General features: G+C 42.7%; 1 protein-coding gene across 3 annotated transcripts in view; it reads right to left on the reverse strand.

The window, feature by feature from the left end:
* Positions 1–8501, reverse strand: part of MRTFA (myocardin related transcription factor A) — a 180117-nt gene extending 171616 nt beyond the window's left edge. For all 3 annotated transcript variants that reach the window (XM_073327034.1, XM_073327035.1, XM_073327033.1), the window contains exon 1: positions 8369–8501. The gene's annotated coding sequence lies outside the window, so the exon portion shown is untranslated. The remainder of the gene's footprint in view (positions 1–8368) is intronic.
* Positions 8502–19279: the final 10778 nt, after the last annotated feature.

Genomic DNA, 19279 nt, shown 5'->3' on the forward strand with positions numbered 1-19279 from the left:
AGACCAAGTGTGATGACAGAAAAGGAACACTTTTTGTCAATAAGAAAGAGTGAACTGCTTATTCTGAGGCCAAAACCATACTAGTATTAGGCCTCAGTCCATAATAATAAAATATTAATACTTTCATAGTGATTTTCATCTTTGAGACACTTTACAAGTATTAATCTTTAACGGCCAACAGGAGAGAAAGAATTCTCCATTTAAGGAAACTGAGAATTAGAGGTTAAATAATTTGTCCAATTCCATAAAGGCTGTCAGTAACAGCCAGGACCAGAAGTCTGGAGCACCTGGCTCCCAGTCCTATGTTCAATTCACACCTATATTCACCTTATCAAAAATTCACAAAAATCACCACATTGGTGGTTTACTTAAGTGTGGTTTGCGAACAGAGAGGACTTTGGGGCTACCAAGTACATGCTACACATCCAGATTACAAAGTGATGCATTCCTTATCCTGCTCTTTGCCTGCCCAAGAAGAGAAAAGTCAAACGCGTGTGACTTCTATATGCAGTTCAAAACAATCTCATGTTTCATTTCCTCCCTCTGATTAAATTAATTGTGCACCTGAGGTCTCTGGCTAAAAGGGTTTTCATGGCCCACAATTATTTGAATGCTATGGAAGAGGAAGCTACATGCCTTTCCTATTACGAAGGGAGGACCAAACTGAAAGAGAAGCCCATGAACAAGACTAAATGAAACAGGACTAGAATTCCACCTGAGAGGCAGGACATAACAGTACTTTACAAACAGACCAAAAGGAAACCCCCAATTAGCAACTCATAATTCAGGTTCTAAGCTTTAAAAAGAGTATGTTAATTTTTAAAAGATTTATATAAAAATTCAACTAACTAATCTGACAATGCCTGAAACTACAGAGGTGGTGTAATGATAGTATGAAGCACAGAAGAAAAGAGCATTATACAGATTATATCCATTACTTTTGATTTCTTAAATATAAAGCTGAACCTATGATACAAAATAGAAGATAACATTTCCAAAGACAAATTAAGTGACCAAAAAATAAGTTTGTCTCAAAACAGAAATTGATATGGATCAATAATGGGGCTGAAGAGGATGAACTACTGTTACTGCCATTGTTTCTCACTGCCAAAAACATGACATCATGGCAGAAGGAAGGCTCCCATATAAAGAATGCATGTCATTTCTTTCCTTCAAGGACACACTGCTGATCCAACCTGCACTTAAAAATCTCAAGAGAAGCAACAGACCAGCACCTCAGACAGGAGGCTGAAAATTAAAACTGTTCTCATCCCACTCCCATTCATTTCCTCTAAAGGAGCTACACTCCAACGTGAATGGGGGAGGTGAAGGGCAATGTACATATGTAATTAACCATATGTTCTCTTCCTGAAGTGCAGAATGGTACTAGCTGAAGGTAGCCAGAAAAGAAAATTCACCAAAGTGGCTGGCTGAGCAGATAATCATCCATTTCATATGCCAGTTTTAGTTTTCAGTTTCAGATCAGATACACTCATCAATGCACCTCAGCACTGAGTTCAGCATGAAACAATTACATTTCACTTGCCTGGAGGAAGGATTTGGTAGTTCCAGGCTGACGAACAAATTAATTTTCCTAGCTTATAACACTACCACCTCCTCCTCTTCAGTCTCCCAGAAGAAGATCTGACCATCACCCCAACTTTGCTAAATAAAAATCCTTAAAGGAAGAATACTGTGTAATACATAGGACTTATTGAACATTAGATCTAGTTACAAGTAAATCACCAGTATTTTTCAAAAGGCATCTTACACGTAATAGTGAATTATTAAGAATGGAGCAGCTATTGAGACAGTCTTATGACAGCATGAGAGGCTGAAGACTCATCAAAGTTGCTATACCTTGTATTTGAGTATATTTGGGTAGAAAGCATATATGAAACCACTTCATACACATCAGATTCACTTAAGTAAACTAGAGATACATTTTTAACAGGTATAATGAAACTTTCTTATAGTGAAGCATTTAATCCCCTTCTCTCCCTCACCCCAGAATTTCAATTTAAGCAGCATGGAATTCCTCTCCAGAAAAAGATGGGGCAACAGAGTGGAAATCCAGGCTACGAGCTGCCTCTCATTCTGGTCCCACTGGCCAGGAGAGAGTGAGTGTTGGCCCATAAGTTACAGGGCTTTGCTGATGCTTAAAGCCAGTCCCGGCAAAGGGTCACTGCATCTTGTATAATTTTTCAAAACACTGAACGATGTGGAAATTTTGTTTTCCTATATTCATATATTTTAAGGCCAGAAAGGACTATTATGATTGTCTACTCTGACATCTCGCACAATACAGGCCACAGAATTTCAACCAGTTTTGCGTCACTATAGATTTACTAGATACAATTTAGTTTTAAGCAGGTTCCACTGTATTTCTAAAAACATTTCAGGTATTTAATATAATGAAACTTGTCTGAATCAACCACTAAAGGGACTGACAAATCCTTAACTTATTGGAGATAGTTTTCTATTACAGGTGCAGCAGAGTTGTACTCAGGGTATCAGTGAATATTCTGGGGTAGTCTCTTGACTGAATATTCTCATAAAGGTGGTCTCTTGTATAGGTGTCACTACAGAACAATTCTCAAATATATTCACAGTGTGGACCATTTATTAAGAGAGCACCCCTCTGTTGCACACCTCCTCTCCCAGCCACACAATTCCAAACTTCCCTGTGAAAGTTAGAGATTGATGTAATGAAAACAATGTTAGCATAGTATTAATGAAACAGGATGGAAAAAATCCCTTTAATGAATGGGAACAGTTGCTGAGTTACATTTCCTACCCCCCACTCTCTATTTGGGCTGCTTATTTCCTCTATCTGGATGCAAGACTTCACTTTTATTGGGGCCAGTCACCTTTTGTTGCTTACAGCTCCCATGACTCTAAACTCCATAACTGTCTGTAGTCTGCTTTGGTTTTCCTGTACATCTATTATCCCTGCAATTGAGGGTAATCTGCAATATGATCAGAGATCAGTGCTAAGAGAAATCAAGAAGTCACATTTTCCTTGAAAAGCAAGGATGGCTAACTGGTGGAAGATGCAACATTCCTGTTAGGATTTAGGGATAGAAGGGTCAGTGCAAAATACAGATTTTTATGGAATGAACACAAGCAAAATGCACTAAGAGCCAAAGCATCCCTCTGCTTTACAATCGAAAGCAAGTATCAATCTTTGAATCTAAGGATCTCTTGTTACTTCATATTTAAGGGGAGAAGCTGCCATATCACTGTTATCATGATACTTTCAGACAATACTCACTCCCCACAGACACACACTGCCTGAATACCATTTCTTTCTGTGTGTCATATCTGACAAACTGTTTGTCTCTAAAAAAAGGTGTTGCCAACTTTCCCAAATGATAAAAAAGTGATCTGTCCAAGCTGAACTGATGTTAACACAACTACTGATTCAACCCACTAGAGCAGAGGCAGATTATCTACATATATTTTATTTGCTGAAGGAAAACTGTTGCAAAGGCAGCAATAATTAGAAATTAAAATGTCCTTTTTTCCTGACAATTCAGATGCCACAAATATTATGAAAGGGAATGAAAGGAGGTGGATGGGGCCCTTTCTCAGCAAGTTACTAACGGCGGACAGAGATACCAAGTTTTCCTTTTTCTCCCAAGATTATGTGGCATTTATTTTCAAGTGTGATCAGGCTTTTTCTCCTCCTTTCAGCAGGAGTGTGTAAAGAACAGAAACAGGAGTTTAGAGTCAACTTGCAGTTACGCTGCTATTTTCTATCTTCACTTTGGTGTCCTGGCCTAGACCACAACTGCTAGCTAATATAATTCCAGACCGTATGAATAGGTCAGACTCCCTTAAACTATTCCTTAATCAACAGGAATGAGATACTATTACAATGGATTCCATTCTGCCACTCCCTCAAGTGCACTGCACCTGAAGCACTCCTACAACATGAATTATGGAAAAGCAGCATCACTTGCCCCATAACCTCAGCCATGCAGAACACAATGCCATCCACAGCCTCAGAAACAACTCTGACACCATAATCAAAAAGGCTGACAAAGGAGGTGCTGTCGTCTTCATGAATAGGTCAGAATATGAACAAGAGGCTGCTAGGCAGCTCTCCAACACCACTTTCTACAAGCCATTACCCTCTGATCCCACTGAGGGTTACCAAAAGAAACTACACCATTTGCTCAAGAAACTCCCTGAAAAAGCACAAGAACAAATCCACACACACACCCCTGGAACCCCGACCTGCGGTATTCTGCTACCCAAGATCCATAAACCTGGAAATCCTGGACGCCCCATCATCTCAGGCATTGGCACCCTGACAGCAGGATTGTCTGACTATGTAGACTCCCTCCTCAGGCCCTAAGCGACCAGCACTCCCAGCTATCTTTGAGACACCACTGACTTCCTGAGGAAACTACAATCCATCGGTGATCTTCCTGATAACACCATCCTGGCTACTATGGATGTAGAAGCCCTCTACACCAACATTCCACACAAAGATGGACTACAAGCCGTCAAGAACACTATCCCCGATAATATCACGGCTAACCTGGTGGCTGAACTTTGTGACTTTCTCCTCACCCATAACTATTTCACATTTGGGGACAATGTATACCTTCAAATCAGCAGCACTGCTATGGGTACCTGCATTGTCCCACAGTATGCCAACATTTTTATGGCTGACCAAGAACAACGCTTCCTCAGCCCTTGTCCCCTAATGCCCCTACTCTACTTGCGCTACATTGATGATGTCTTCATCATTTGGACCCATGGAAAAAAAGCTCTTGAGGAATTCCACCATGATTTCAACAATTTACATCCCACCATCAACCTCAGCCTGGACCAGTCCACACAAGAGATCCACTTCCTGGACACTACAGTGCTAATAAACGATGGTCACATAAACACCACCCTATACCGGAAACCTACTGACCGCTATACTTACCTACATGCCTCCAGCTTTCATCCAGACCACACCACACGATCCATTGTCTACAGCCAAGCTCTACGATACAACTGCATTTGCTCCAACCCCTCACGCAGAGACAAACACCTACAAGAGCTCTATCAAGCGTTCTTACAATACCTATCTGCTGAAATGAAGAAACAGATTGAGAGAGCCAGAAGAGTACCCAGAAGTTACCTACTACTGGACAGGCCCAACAAAGAAAATAACAGAACGCCACTAGCCATCACCTTCAGCCCCCAACTAAAACCTCTCCAAAGCATCATCAAGGATCTACAACCTATCCTGAAGGATGACCCATCACTCTCACAGATCTTGGGACACAGGCCAGTCCTTGCTTACAGACAGCCCCCCAACCTGAAGCAAATACTCACCAGCAACCACACACCACACAACAGAACCATTAACCCAGGAACCTATCCTTGCAACAAAGCCCGTTGCCAACTGTGCCCACATATCTATTCAGGGGACATCATCATAGGGCCTAATCACATCAGCCATGCTATCAGAGGCTCGTTCACCTGCACATCCACCAATGTGATATATGCCATCATGTGCCAGCAATGCCCCTCTGCCATGTACCTTGGTAAACTGGACAGTCTCTACGTAAAAGAATAAATGGACACAAATCAGACGTCAAGAATTATAACATTCAAAAACCAGCTGGAGAACACTTCAATCTCTTTGGTCACTCAATTACAGACCTAAAAGTTGCAATTCTTCAACAAAAAAACTTCAAAAACAGACTCCAACGAGAGACTGCTGAATTGGAATTAATTTGTAAACTAGATACAATTAACTTAGGCTTGAATAGAGACTGGGAGTGGATGGGTCATTACACAAAGTAAAACTATTTCCCCATGTTTATTCCCCCCATACCCCACCGTTCCTCAGATGTTCTTGTCAACTGCTGGAAATTGCCCACCTTGATTATCACTGCAAAAGGTTCGACCCTCTCCTCCCCCCCTGCTGGTAATAGCTCACCTTAACTGATCACTCATTACAGTGTGTATGGTAACACCCATTGTTTCATGTTCTCTATGTATATAAATCTCCCCACTGTATTTTCCACTGAATGCATCCGATAAAGTGAGCTGTCGCTCACGAAAGCTTATGCTCAAATAAATTTGTTAGTCTCTAAGGTGCCATAAGTCCTCCTTTTCTTTTTATGAATTATAACAATGCTTTAACAAATGGTCCACTTCCCTGATCAATGCTTTAGATACAAGAAACAAGATACACTTTGGAACTGATGCTGCAGAGTTCACTTATACGTATTTCTGAAGGTCAACACACCTTTCAGAATTACTCGGTTAAGAAACCACAGTTATGAGCAGTTAAAAGATAGAATAGCAAGGTAAACTTATTATAAAGGTGAAATACAAAGGTACAATAAAGACTGAATTTATCTCATGTGTATTAAATCCTGCCAAAAGCCATGAGGGGGGCGGGGAGGAGCTAGCCAAAAATATTTAACTTAACATTTTTAAGTTCTTTCCTCAGCATCCTTTACTCCTGTCACTTTTTTGTTCACTGAAGATAGTTCTGAAAGCATCATTCTATGACATCAGAGGTACCAGAAATCTTATTGCAATGATGCATTCAAGGACATTTTCACAAACCAAAAGTGACATGTTTCAGAGTAGCAGCCGTGTTCGTCTGTATCCGCAAAAAGAACAGGAGGACTTGTGGCACCTTAGAGACTAACAAACTTATTTGAGCATAAGCTTTCATGGGCTACAGCCCACTTCAGACATGCACATTTCGAAGTGAAAACAATTAAGGCTTAGCTAATATTTATTTCTTAATGTCCCCTTCAGCATGCTTGGTGGAGGTAGTAAGTACAGACGTTTGTGCTTAGGTAGCTTTGCAATTTAAATTTTGTGTTATAGTCCATAGCAAAGTACACAGTAAAAGTCCCCCATGTTCTGCAGCAACTTTCTCATCAAAATCTTATGGTACACTGAATATCTGTTGGCTCACCTAAAGACAAAATGCTCTGTAAAAGATCTATAAAATAGTTTCAAACGTAAGTACTTTGCAACCCTTCACAACACATTTCTTGTTTAGCACAGGCTGAGACGCAATTGCAAATGCACTGCTACTTAAGCTTTACAAGGATGAAGGAAAGGAAATCTCATCATTGCAATAAGATTTCTGGTACCTGTGATGTCATAGAATGATGCTTTCAGAACTATCTTCAGTGAACAAAAAAGTGACAGGATTAAAGGATGCTGAGGAAAGAACTTAAAAATGTTAAAATAAATATTTTTGGCTGTAAACACGAACAAATCCAAAACCATTCGCCCAGCCCACTCTAGGTTTAGCATCGGTAGAACAGAAACATGACAAGACCACATCAGCTAAAAGTTTGCATGATGCAGTAGGGAACACATACACAGATATCATGGACAAAGGTCTTTGCTATATGTTTTGCTCACAAACATGATTTGCAATACTTGTTGCACCACCAGTACACACTAATGCAAAAAATCAGTTTTCACATATGATCACTCTGCTTACATCAGAACATACAAGTATTTCTCATGCAAGATTCTAGGGTTACACAGGTAAAGAACTGGGAGTCTTCTAGGTAGCTCCTGATCCACCACGGCATTCGAGTTCCTTTAAATATGCATTACCCACACAGCGAAAATCCAAGGCCACAGAGAAGGAAAGGGAAAGATACAACAGGTCATTACAGGAGGGGCTGGGGCAGCGGGGGGGATTCAGCACTTCAGGTGTCTCAGGGAGGGAATTCTGCAGCTCGCTGGAAGGGGGTTCACGGGGGGTGACGTATTTCACGGGCAGACTCATAGAACGAGGAGCTGTTTCATTAGAGCAGAGAGGGAGGAGCAGGAGGAAATGAGGTGTCTCAACGGGGGGGGGGCTCACGAGGATGAGGTAATGAGAGATGAGAGGTTATTCTGGGGGGGCGGAAGAGGTTTCTCAGAGGTGAAGTGTCTCTCGGGGGACGGGGGGTCTCAGAAGGGAACGAGGAATCTCACTGGGGCCCTGACTGAGGAGAGGAGAACGAGGGGTCTCAACTGGGGCGGGCTGGCAACAAAGCATCTCCCGGGGGGGGGGAGCTCATGGAGGGGCCTCTCCAGGGTCGGGGGCGGGGTGTCTCCCTGCGCTGCGGGATACGGGGTGTCTCCCCGGGGCAGCGAGTGCGGAGGGAAAGGCGCCGCCGGCAGCGAGCAGGGGCCCGGTCTCGGTGGGGGGGGCGTGCCGGGGGCGCGGCGTGCCGGAGGCGCAGAACCATCCGCGGCGCTAACAGGCGGGGAGCGGGCCCCAGGGTCTCCGAGGAGGGGCGGATCCCTCCCCCTTACACGGAGGGACCCTGCAGCAAAGGGGGGGGAGGGGTCTCGGTTCTCTCCGAGGCCTGAGCCTCCCACGCACCTGGTCACGGCTCCATCCCGGCTTCGGCATCGCCTCGTCCCCTTCCGGAGCCGCCCCCCGAGACTAAACTTCCCCGAACTGGTGGTAACCCTGCCTCGCCGCCGCCGGCTCCCTCAGCCACGGAAACTGCCCCGCCCCCTCCCGCCCCTAGGCTAGATGATTGACAGCTCCTGTTGCCAATCGGCATACTCGGAGCTAGTTGAGTGTCACGAATGCCAACCAGTGGCTGTCGAGCGGCCTGGGAAGCTAACGGACATGAATGGGCAGGGCGAGAGGGGATGGGGCGGAACTACTTGTGACTGTCTTGTAAAGCAGCCAATTAGAAGATAGAAATCATGTCCTCGGCAGTAGGCGAGGTTAGAGTGTTTAGTCCCCTGGGGAACGGAGGAGACGTCTGGACTCTTAAAGGGACAGTACCCATGAGGCCTCAAACTTCCCTGGAACTCCCTCCGTGTGCCCGGGCGCCGGGGCACCTGCCATGGGCGGCCCTTACCCAAGGGAGGGCGGCACGATCAGTGCGGCAATGGAAATCTCGTTTCACCGACACTGCAGGCCCAGAAAAGAGACATCCCAAAATACTGGGTCAGCAACTTAGTATAAATCTGTGCCGGGAGCCCAGCACGAGGACAGCAGGGGAGCCGCTGGGCAGGAGTGAGGATCCATCTTTCCTCCACTCTGTAGAAAACATTTTTTCACCTGTCAAGTACCATCTTTAGACTTGGCAAAATTAAATAGACATTATTAAAAATAATTTGAAAATATCAATTTTATTTTAAGCTTTTTTATTTTTATCCATTTAAACTTTCACAGTTGCAGGAATTTATGTGAGGGGGTAAGACAATAATTGTTCAATTACAGTAGAAATTGAGATTCAAAAAGCTAAAGCTTTATAACCTAACACACAAGTTGTCAACATCATGTCAAACTATACAAAATAAATAGCTTTAAATCAAACTCTGCTAAGTTCAAAAGTGGTGGTTTTTGTTCTTTGCCTAGCTGTACGTTTCAATCATCATCTGTTTCATTATTTGTTGTGTGTTTGCTGAAATCAACATTTACCAATAAAAATGAAATCTTTCCAAACCTAACCATATTGAATTTCATGGTCTGTGTGTATAAAAATATCCTCACTGCATTTTCCACTTTTATGCATCCCATGAAGTGAGCTGTAGCTCATGAAAACTTATGCTCAAATAAATTGGTTAGTCGCTAAGGTGCCACAAGTACTCCTGTTCTTTTTGCGAATACTGACTAACATGGCTGCTACTCTGAAACCTGTCATATTGAATTGCAGATAGTCTATGACCTCTAGTGGTTAAAGTTTACAACTCTGTCTCAGACGCAAATACAGCTACCAAGAAAGGAGACCCAAGCATGAAATGATTTGATGTAGAGACCCAGTAATGATTTGATGTAAAGATCCAGTAATGATTTGCTGAGACAAAGGGTATGTTTGCCCAGTAAATATACCTAATGCAGAGCAACAGCATTTTACTTTAGTAAGAGTCATTTGAACTACTTATACCTATTACTGGATTCTAAATTAACTAAAGAACCTGGACATCATTATGGACAGCTCAAAGAAAACTTCCGCTCAGTGTGAAGTGGTGGTCAAGAAATCAAACAAAATGCTATGATGCATAAAGAATGGGATAGAATATAATACAGGGAATATTCTAAAACCGTTATATAAATAACTGGGACATCTGGAATACTGTATTCAGTTCTGGTCATCCTATCTCAAAAAAGATATTGCAGAAGGGGGGGGCGGTCCAGAAACTAGGGATTAAAATGCTTATTGTCATGGAACACCTTTCATATGATGAGAAACTGAAAAGTATTGGGACTGTTTACCTGAGAGAATAATCAAATAAAATGGGACATGAAGGAGGTATAAAATAATGAATGGTATAAAGAAGGTAAATTGGGCATTCCTATTTACCTTCTCATAATACAGGAATGAGGGGACACTGTACAAATGAAAGGTAACAAATATACAAATGATAGAAGAAAACATTTACGCAATGCAAAATTAACCCACGGAGCTCATTGTAATTAATGTAATAATCCAAAAAGTGGGAGTATTCGCAAAAATTGTAGCCTGGTGCTACACAAACTTTACCTTACCCCAAAGCCCAATCCTGACGCACCCAATTTGTTTGCTGAGGATCCAGTTCAGCTTTAGCTACGCAAATAATCCAGACAAAGTAATTCTACTCTTAAATCCTGTGACAGGGTTAGTTCCCTCAGTTAATTTAGTGAAAAGAGAAAAGTTTGATGAGTTGAAATATACCCAAGGATGAAAGCATTCTCAGGGAGTTGAAGGTTTAATGACAGGTTAGGAATACTTATTTCCCTCTTTCCATCTATTCTAAAAATCACACTGGGGTACTCAAGGCAGAGTTCGCAAGAGGAGGGAAGGTGATGGTGTCCTGTTTTCCTTCATCTCATCATATAGCGATATTACTCTTTTTGTTCCACTAGTATCTTGGGGGGATGTTAAACAGATGCTACTAAAATCAGATATTTTAAAATCAGCAATTCCCGATATCTTGCATCCAATAGTCTTAAAAGAGCTGGCTGAAGAGCTCACTGGATCATTAATGTTGATTTTCAATAAGTCTTGGAGCACTGGGAAAGTTCCAGAAGACTGGAAGAAAATTATGTTGTGCCAATTTTTAAAAAGGGTAAATGGGATGACCCAGGTAATTATAGGCCTGTCAGCCTGACATAGATCCTGGGCAAGATAATGGAGCAGCTGACACAGGACTCAATTAATGAAGAATTAAAGGAAGGTAATGTAGTTAATGCAAATCAACAGATCTCAAACTAACTTGATTTTTTTTTTGATGAATTTACTTTTATCAACCAAAATTGTAATAGTGTTGACATAACATACTTAAGCTTCTGTAAGAAATTTGACTTGATTCCACACAACATTTTGATTAAAAAACTAGAACAATATAAAATTAACATGGTACACATTAAATGGATCCCACTGGGATCAATTCTTGGCCCTATGCTATTAAACATTTTTGTCAATGACCTGGAAGAAAACAAATAATCATGTTGCCGGCGCCCAGTGCCGAGAGGCTGAACAACAGCTTGAGTGGTTCGTTACCTGGTGTGCTACACCCAATAATCACAACGGGGTGGAGAAGCAGAAAAGTTTATTTGAAGCTTCAAATAGCTACAGGGAGATTTGAATCTCAAATCCTGTACACAGAGCAGGAAATTACACAGGCTTTTATACATCCTTTTTCCCAGCATACTTATCCAATAGCAAGCTGCCCCAAGTATCCATATAGCCAGCCAATCCAGTTCCCAGCTAGTTCCCTGGTTCTCTGTATCATTAGTTAAACTATACATAAAGCTGCTTTATTCAGCATTGTTCTTCCATATCTGTCCTGTTTGGCCTTGCTTAGTTTCAGGCAGTCTGACTCTGCAGCATATTGTTGCAGATCCTCAGTATAACTGCTGTGTGTGCCTCCAGGCCTGGGGGTGGGGGGTGGGGGGCAAGGACACTTGGGCCTAGTACGCAGAGCTGCTGCGAGTGCCTCCAGGCGGGAGCGGGGGACCAAGGACACCTGGGCCTAGTGCGAGGGGGCTTCATCGACACTCGTGGTCTTCCATCCCCTCGAGTTACCTAGTGGCCATGCCCCAGTGTCCCCAACAATCACTATAAAACTTGCAGATGACACAAAAATTTTGAGAGTAATCAATAGCGAAGAGGACAGGTCACTGATTCAGAGAGATCTGGATCATGTGGAAAACTGGACAAAGCAAACAAACAAAAAATGTAGGCCATATTTACAGAGGGGGGATTCTATCCTGGGAATCACATCCCTCAGCCCACATGGCTTCCTGCAGCCCCCATTGGTCTGGAACAGTGAACCGCGGCCAGTGGGAGCTGTGATCGGCCGAACCTGTGGACGCTGCAGGTAAACAAACCGTCCCGGCCCGCCAGCGGATTTCCCTGACGGGCTGCATGCCAAAGGTTGCCCGTCCCTGATCTATAAGTATTTACATGGGGAACAAACAGTTAACAGTGGGTGTTAGGGGGCTTATTACTTCACCTGCTTACTTCCCTGGTCCTTCTCGCATGAACAGAGAGCAACAATACCCGAAGTCCAAAGGTACAAACAATTCAATGTTTATTGGGGTGAACTTCCAGCAAGCATGATTCCAGTTTCCTTCCTTAGTGTCCCCCTTCTCCGCTCTGACACCACAGAGCCTTACCTGTGTCCCTCTTCCCATTCCCCCCCTTAGCAAAACATGATTCCAATTTCCCCACCCCCATTCCCTGTTCCCATTCCCCCGCTTACTTCCTGATTGACTGCACACTATATAGTAAAACTTGAGTTCTGTTAGCTATACCTTAACCAATCATTTTCCTGAAATTTAACTAACCAATCCTAACATATTGTAACATGATTATGTAACCAATTATATCCCACCACCTTAATTAGTTTACACCCAGCAAAATTAATTATACAGCAGACAGAAACAATCACAGAACCAGACAGAGATTATACAGACAAACAATAGGGAAATGGGGACTACGGTGATAGAACAACACCGAAATGAGGATTTCACATCCCAGCTATTGATAAGTGAGTTCTTGCCAAACAGGATGCTATCAAACTAAGTTTCCTTTTACATTTTCTAGGCACTTCCCTTTCTCTGGAGGTGATAGGCATTATCAGGACAGGATTGTATTCCTAAGAGCCCAATAGCACCTTATTTCAATGTGACTAGTTTGAGATGTGAGGATGTGACCGTTCGCTTCCCAGCTTATGGCTGCCTCTGCTGCTTAACCAAAGATCTTAGCCTAAGAACAGGGCCTCAGACTGTCACAGTAAGAGCAGGCCCTTACACCGATAGACAGTGATTTTGATTCTTTCTTTATACCTCTATAACTAGCTAAGTGATAAGAATACACCTAAATTCTTAGAGTATAGGCCTTTACAGACCGGCCTGAATATCTATATCCTAACAATGGGCTCTTCAGTCTAGTAGAGAAAGGTATAATATGATCTAATGACTGGAAGATTAATCTAGACAAATTCGGACTGGAAGTAAGGCATCAATTTTTAATGGTGAGAGTAATTAACTATTGGAACCACTTACCAAGGGTTGTGGTGGATTCTCCTTGACTGACAATTTGTAAATCAAGATTGGATGTTTTTCTAAAAGATCTGCTCTGGGAATTATTTTGGGGAAGTTCTTTGGCCAGAGTTATAGAGGAAGTCAGACTAGATTATCATAATTGTCCCTTCTGGTCTTGGAATCTACAAATCACAGGGGTTTTTAATAACATTTCACCAGTAGGTCTCAAAACAATTTGCAAAGGAGACTAAATATTATATCCATTTTATAGATGAGGACAAGGAAACGCAAATTGACCCTCCCACGATCACGCAGCACATCAGTAGCAGAGATGGAACTAAAGCCAGGTCTTCTAATTCCCTGTCCAGTGCCCTGTTCCTTAGGCCACACTACTCCTTGCTTACAGGAACAAGCACTCTTTTTGAGTGTTGAAGAGAAGGGGATTTTTACTTTTGTTTTTGACCTTCGCTCATGATAGTAAGATGGGAAAACTACCTTATTATGGGTGACTTGGGATAGTGATGGTTTTTTTTTTTTAAAGCTTATGTATGCTGCCGGAGCACTGGATGAACATATTATATAAAATGAAAACAATATGGTTCTACCACTTCACTGAGATGCAACATCCCTGTTATTTAAGCTGTGAGCTTTTACTGGGCAGAGATGACTAATTATATCTCATTGTGGCCCAGATCATCCCCCTTTCTGGTAAAAGCTGTGGAAGCACAAGACTTTTTAATGGAGCATATCTATGAGGATTCCTGCACTGGGATATACCTGCATCATTCCATCAGGAGGACAGGCTCCAAAACTGGTGAATTACAGAGGTACTGCAGGTTTCAGAGTAACAGCCATGTTAGTCTGTATTCGCAAAAAGAAAAGGAGTACTTGTGGCACCTTAGAGACTAACCAATTCATTTGAGCATAAGCTTTCGTGAGCTACAGCTCACTTCATCACTTCAAGTGAGCTGTAGCTCACGAAAGCTTATGCTCAAATAAATTGGTTAGTCTCTAAGGTGCCACAAGTCCTCCTTTTCTTTTTAGATGTACTGCAGGAAGTCAAAGCCATCCCCTCAGAGTCTCTGTACTTCTCCAACTGAGGCTCTGCTCCCTTGGCAGTGGCTTCCTTAGGGGACAGGTCCTCAAAAAGAGTTGTTAATCTCTGAAACTGACTTAACTTTTCTAGTGAAGTTGTACTGGTCTGAAGGAGGGCAAGATGTGTGTCCTCCTTGCCCTGATCTACCATGACTCTATTCCTTCCCTACAAGCAGACCCAGGCACCCAAGTCCCACTTCCATGTGGAGGAGGATAGAGACCCATATGAAGGACTCCTCCATGCGTTGATCTGTGGGAGGATGATCTGGCCCTATATGTTTTTGTGATCTGGAGCAGTGACCACCAGGGTGAAGGCCGAGACCAAATAATTCAGAATGCTTAAGGCAGATTTGAGTCCATCTGGTCAGAGGAGAAATACATTAGACTCAGATCCACGAAAGTATCAAGGTGCTTACCTCCTATTGAAACCTTACTGGGTATGTCGAGACATTTTGTAGCAAGCCTCCCAGCCCAGGATGACAAACTGACTAGCAGGGCTTGTGGTAGTGCTCTAAAAATAGCTGTATAGACAGTACATTAATGTTACAGCAAGGGTTGGAGCTCGGCAAGCCGCAACTTCAACAAGTGTCAGAGTAGCAGCCGTGTTAGTCTGTATTCGCAAAAGAAAAGGAGGACTTGTGGCACCTTAGAGACTAACCAATTTATTTGAACATAAGCTTTCATGAGCTACACTCACTTCATCGGATGCATTCAGTGGAAAATACAGTGGGGAGATTTATATACATAGAGAACATGAAACAATGGGTGTTACCATACACACTGTAATGAGAGTGATCACTTAAGGGGAGCTACTACCAGCAGGAGAGCGGGGGCGGGGAAAATCCTTTTGTAGTGATAATCAAGGTGGGCCATTTCCAGCAGTTGACAAGAACATCTGAGGAACAGCCAGAAGAGTACCCAGAAGTCACCTACTACTGGACAGGCCCAACAAAGAAAATAACAGAACGCCACTAGCCATCACCTTCAGCCCCCAACTAAAACCTCTCCAACACATCATCAAGGATCTACAACCTATCCTGAAGGATGACCCATCACTCTCACAGATCTTGGGACACAGGCCAGTCCTTGCTTACAGACAGCCCCCCAACCTGAAGCAAATACTCACCAGCAACCATACACCACACAACAGAACCATTAACCCAGGAACCTATCCTTGCAACAAAGCCCGTTGCCAGCTGTGTCCACATAGCTATTCAGGGGACACCATCATAGGGCTTAATCACATCAGCCACACTATCAGAGGCTCGTTCACCTGCACATCCACCAATGTGATATATGCCATCATGTGCCAGCAATGCCCCTCTGCCATGTACATTGGTCAAACTGGACAGTCTCTACGTAAAAGAATAAATGGACACAAATCAGACATCAAGAATTATAACGTTCAAAAACCAGTTGGAGAACACTTCAATCTCTTTGGTCACGCGATTACAGACCTAAAAGTTGCAATTCTTCAATAAAAAAACTTCAAAAACAGACTCCAACAAGAGGCTGCTGAATTGGAATTAATTTGCAAACTGGATACAATTAACTTAGGCTTGAATAGAGACTGGGAGTGGATGGGTCATTACACAAAGTAAAACTATTTCTGCCCCCCCACCCCCCACTGTTCCTCAGACGTTCTTGTCAACTGCTGGAAATGGCCCACCTTGATTATCACTACAAAATGTGTCATCCCCCCCGCTCTCCTGCTGGTAATAGCTCCCCTTAAGTGATCACTCTCATTACAGTGTGTATGGTAACACCCATTGTTTCATGTTCTCTATGTATATAAATCTCCCCACTGTATTTTCCACTGAATGCATCCGATGAAGTGAGCTGTAGCTCACGAAAGCTTATGCTCAAATAAATTTGTTAGTCTCTAAGGTGCCACAAATACTCCTTTTCTTCTTCAACTTCAACAAGGTGTCTATATGGCTATTTTTAGAGCACTAGCAGGAGTTTTTCATCCCCAACTAAGAAGCTTGCTCCAAAATGCTTGCTAGACATACCCACTGACTAATTAAAAACAGTCATCTGGACAGGTCTGGTTGCCCCTTCAAAACTGTATTTTATATATATGATATGCAAAAAATAAAAAAACAAAAACAAAACAAATATCTGCACTGCTGATCCAAAGATTAGACCTTTCACCAGGGTATACTGTTTGTATCTGTACTGGATTATTTGTGTCTGATTTAGACTATACGATACTGTTGTCAGGGACTGTGTTTTCTTACATGTTCATACAGTATCAAGCACATTGGGGCTACTCAGTGAATAACAGTATACATTATTTCACTATTAATAAAAATGAAATGCAAAAACTGATGTGAAAGTAACATTAAGCCTGAGAAATAAAGTACACAAGAGTCAGGATATTCAAAAGTTAAGGTGTCTGATGCAATTTTAATTTGACCACACTGCTGATGTTGTTAACAATCATTATAATTTGTACACTTCCAGAGATATACATGGCACTTGACAGATATACAAGGAAAAGTGCCTGCCCTGAGGATCTTACAGTCTTTATTAGGTGTAATACAAACAAAGAAGTGAGGAAGGGATGATACATACAAATCATATGTTGGGGGGGTGCGTGTGCATATATATGAATGTACAGTCTAATTTACGAGGAGATATGACGAATGAGTGTGGTTAAACAATAGGAGATAAGAGAGGTGGTTAATGAATTTACAGATGCTAGTATGTACACATCTTAGTCCCAAATTATGTTAAAAGTTTTTTTCCTCTGACCTAGCCATCATTAGCTGGCTGATTTCCTGTAGTCAAAGCAGAAGTATGTCTTGAGGAGGAGAGAGTAGTGGCCTAATGGACTAGTTCGAAGGGCAGTGTTCCAAGCATAAGGTGCAACTGGTTTTCTTTGCTCACTGTGGACTTTAGAGCTGAAGCCAAGTTTGGAATTTCTGGCTTCAGCTGTTAGGCGAACACCAATGTTTCAGTTAATATAAGCTCTTCTGGGCAGGCACCATATTTTCCTGTGTGTTTCAACAGGGGACAGCATAGTAGGGTCCTGAGCTTGAGGCTTCTGGGTGCTACTACAATAGAAATAGGAAAAATGGGTTGTTTTGTTCACTTGCTTTTAACATTGACATAACTCAAGCAGCTCAAATCAATTCTACTCAAACCTTCAAAAAAATCACCTTTGGGCAGAGACCAAGCCTGGGGAATTTGTTTTAGAAAGTTATGAGTGCTGAAAAAGCGTGGTTCATCTGGAAAGTACAGCGAAGGCTTACTAACTACAGTTTTTACTACCAGTAAACATATAAGCTATTAATTTAAGAAATACTGTGGTTAGTGAAAAGAAAAGGAGGACTTGTGGCACCTTAGAGACTAACCAATTTATTAGAGCATAAGCTTTCGTGAGCTACAGCTCACTTCTTCAGATGCATATCGTGGAAACTGCAGCAGGCTTTATATAGTTTCCACGATATGCATCTGAAGAAGTGAGCTGTAGCTCACGAAAGCTTATGCTCTAATAAATTGGTTAGTCTCTAAGGTGCCACAAGTCCTCCTTTTCTTTTTGCGAATACAGACTAACACGGCTGTTACTCTGAAACCTGTGGTTAGTGAATTTTTTACTCCTGCCCCTAGATGGAGCCAAGCTCATATATTCCAGTTGTTTGGGCTTTGCCTGAACAAAGGCCTAATGAATTGTAGACTGAGGAAAACAGAGAGAGGATTTTTCTTTTGCTGTAATAAGTATCATCTGGCTTTCAGGAAATATTTCCTTCTCATTCGTCCAATACCCTAATGTTGTCTTCTGGCTCCTTATTCTGCACTTTCTATCCAATGTCAATAGGGAGGGTAAGGGGATTGTCCCATTCTGGTACTCACATCCCACACACAGCTTGAGAAGTTTTTCAAATGATATAAAGATCACCCACCTTGATTTACATATGTTAAATCTAATCCTTGGTTGCCACTATATCTTGCAACACAGTAGTATGGTTCCAGTGGATAGGGCACTAGACTAGGACTTGAAAGCTAAGTTCTAGCCTTCTCTCTGCCACTTACCATAGTGTGGCAAGTTTCTGCATCTAAAAGAGATATAAGAATACTTATCTTCCTTAGTAAGATGCTTTGAAATCTCTTTTTGTTCTGTGTTTGTACAGTGCTTAGCACAATGGGGTCCTGGTAGGGCTCCCAGGCGCTATGCTAATACAAATAACTAAATAAATAATAATGTGCTGAGCTGTTACGATTCTTGCTGGATTTCTGGAACTCCTATGTGCTGTTAAGAACTAGGAGTTACATTTTGCAGGCTTAAGAGAGCAAAAGGGAAGGACTCCTCCCCTTCTCTTTCAGCATCTTCTGCCCATCAAACCATGCAGACAAAACTGGTAAACATAGGCGTGGGATGGGGTGTGGGCTCCAGGAGGGAGTTTGGGTGCGGGGGGAGCTCAGGGCTGGGGAAGGGGGTTGTGGTGCGGGAGGAAGTGAAGAGGGTGGGCTCCAGGCGATACTCACCTCGGGCAGTTCCCTGCAAGCAGCAGCATGTCCCTCAGCTCCTACGTGGAGGTATGGCCAAGCAGCTCTGAGCGTTGCCATTGACCACGGTTCCTGGCCAATGGGAGCTGCAGAGCCAGCGCTCGGGTTGAGGCAGGGGCAGCACACGGAGCCCCCGTGGCTGCCCCTATACCCAAGAGCTGAAGGGACATGCTGGCCACTTCCTGGGAGCTGCGT

Source organism: Lepidochelys kempii, chromosome 1 (assembly GCF_965140265.1).
Source record: "Lepidochelys kempii isolate rLepKem1 chromosome 1, rLepKem1.hap2, whole genome shotgun sequence".
Classification (NCBI taxonomy): domain Eukaryota; kingdom Metazoa; phylum Chordata; order Testudines; family Cheloniidae; genus Lepidochelys; species Lepidochelys kempii.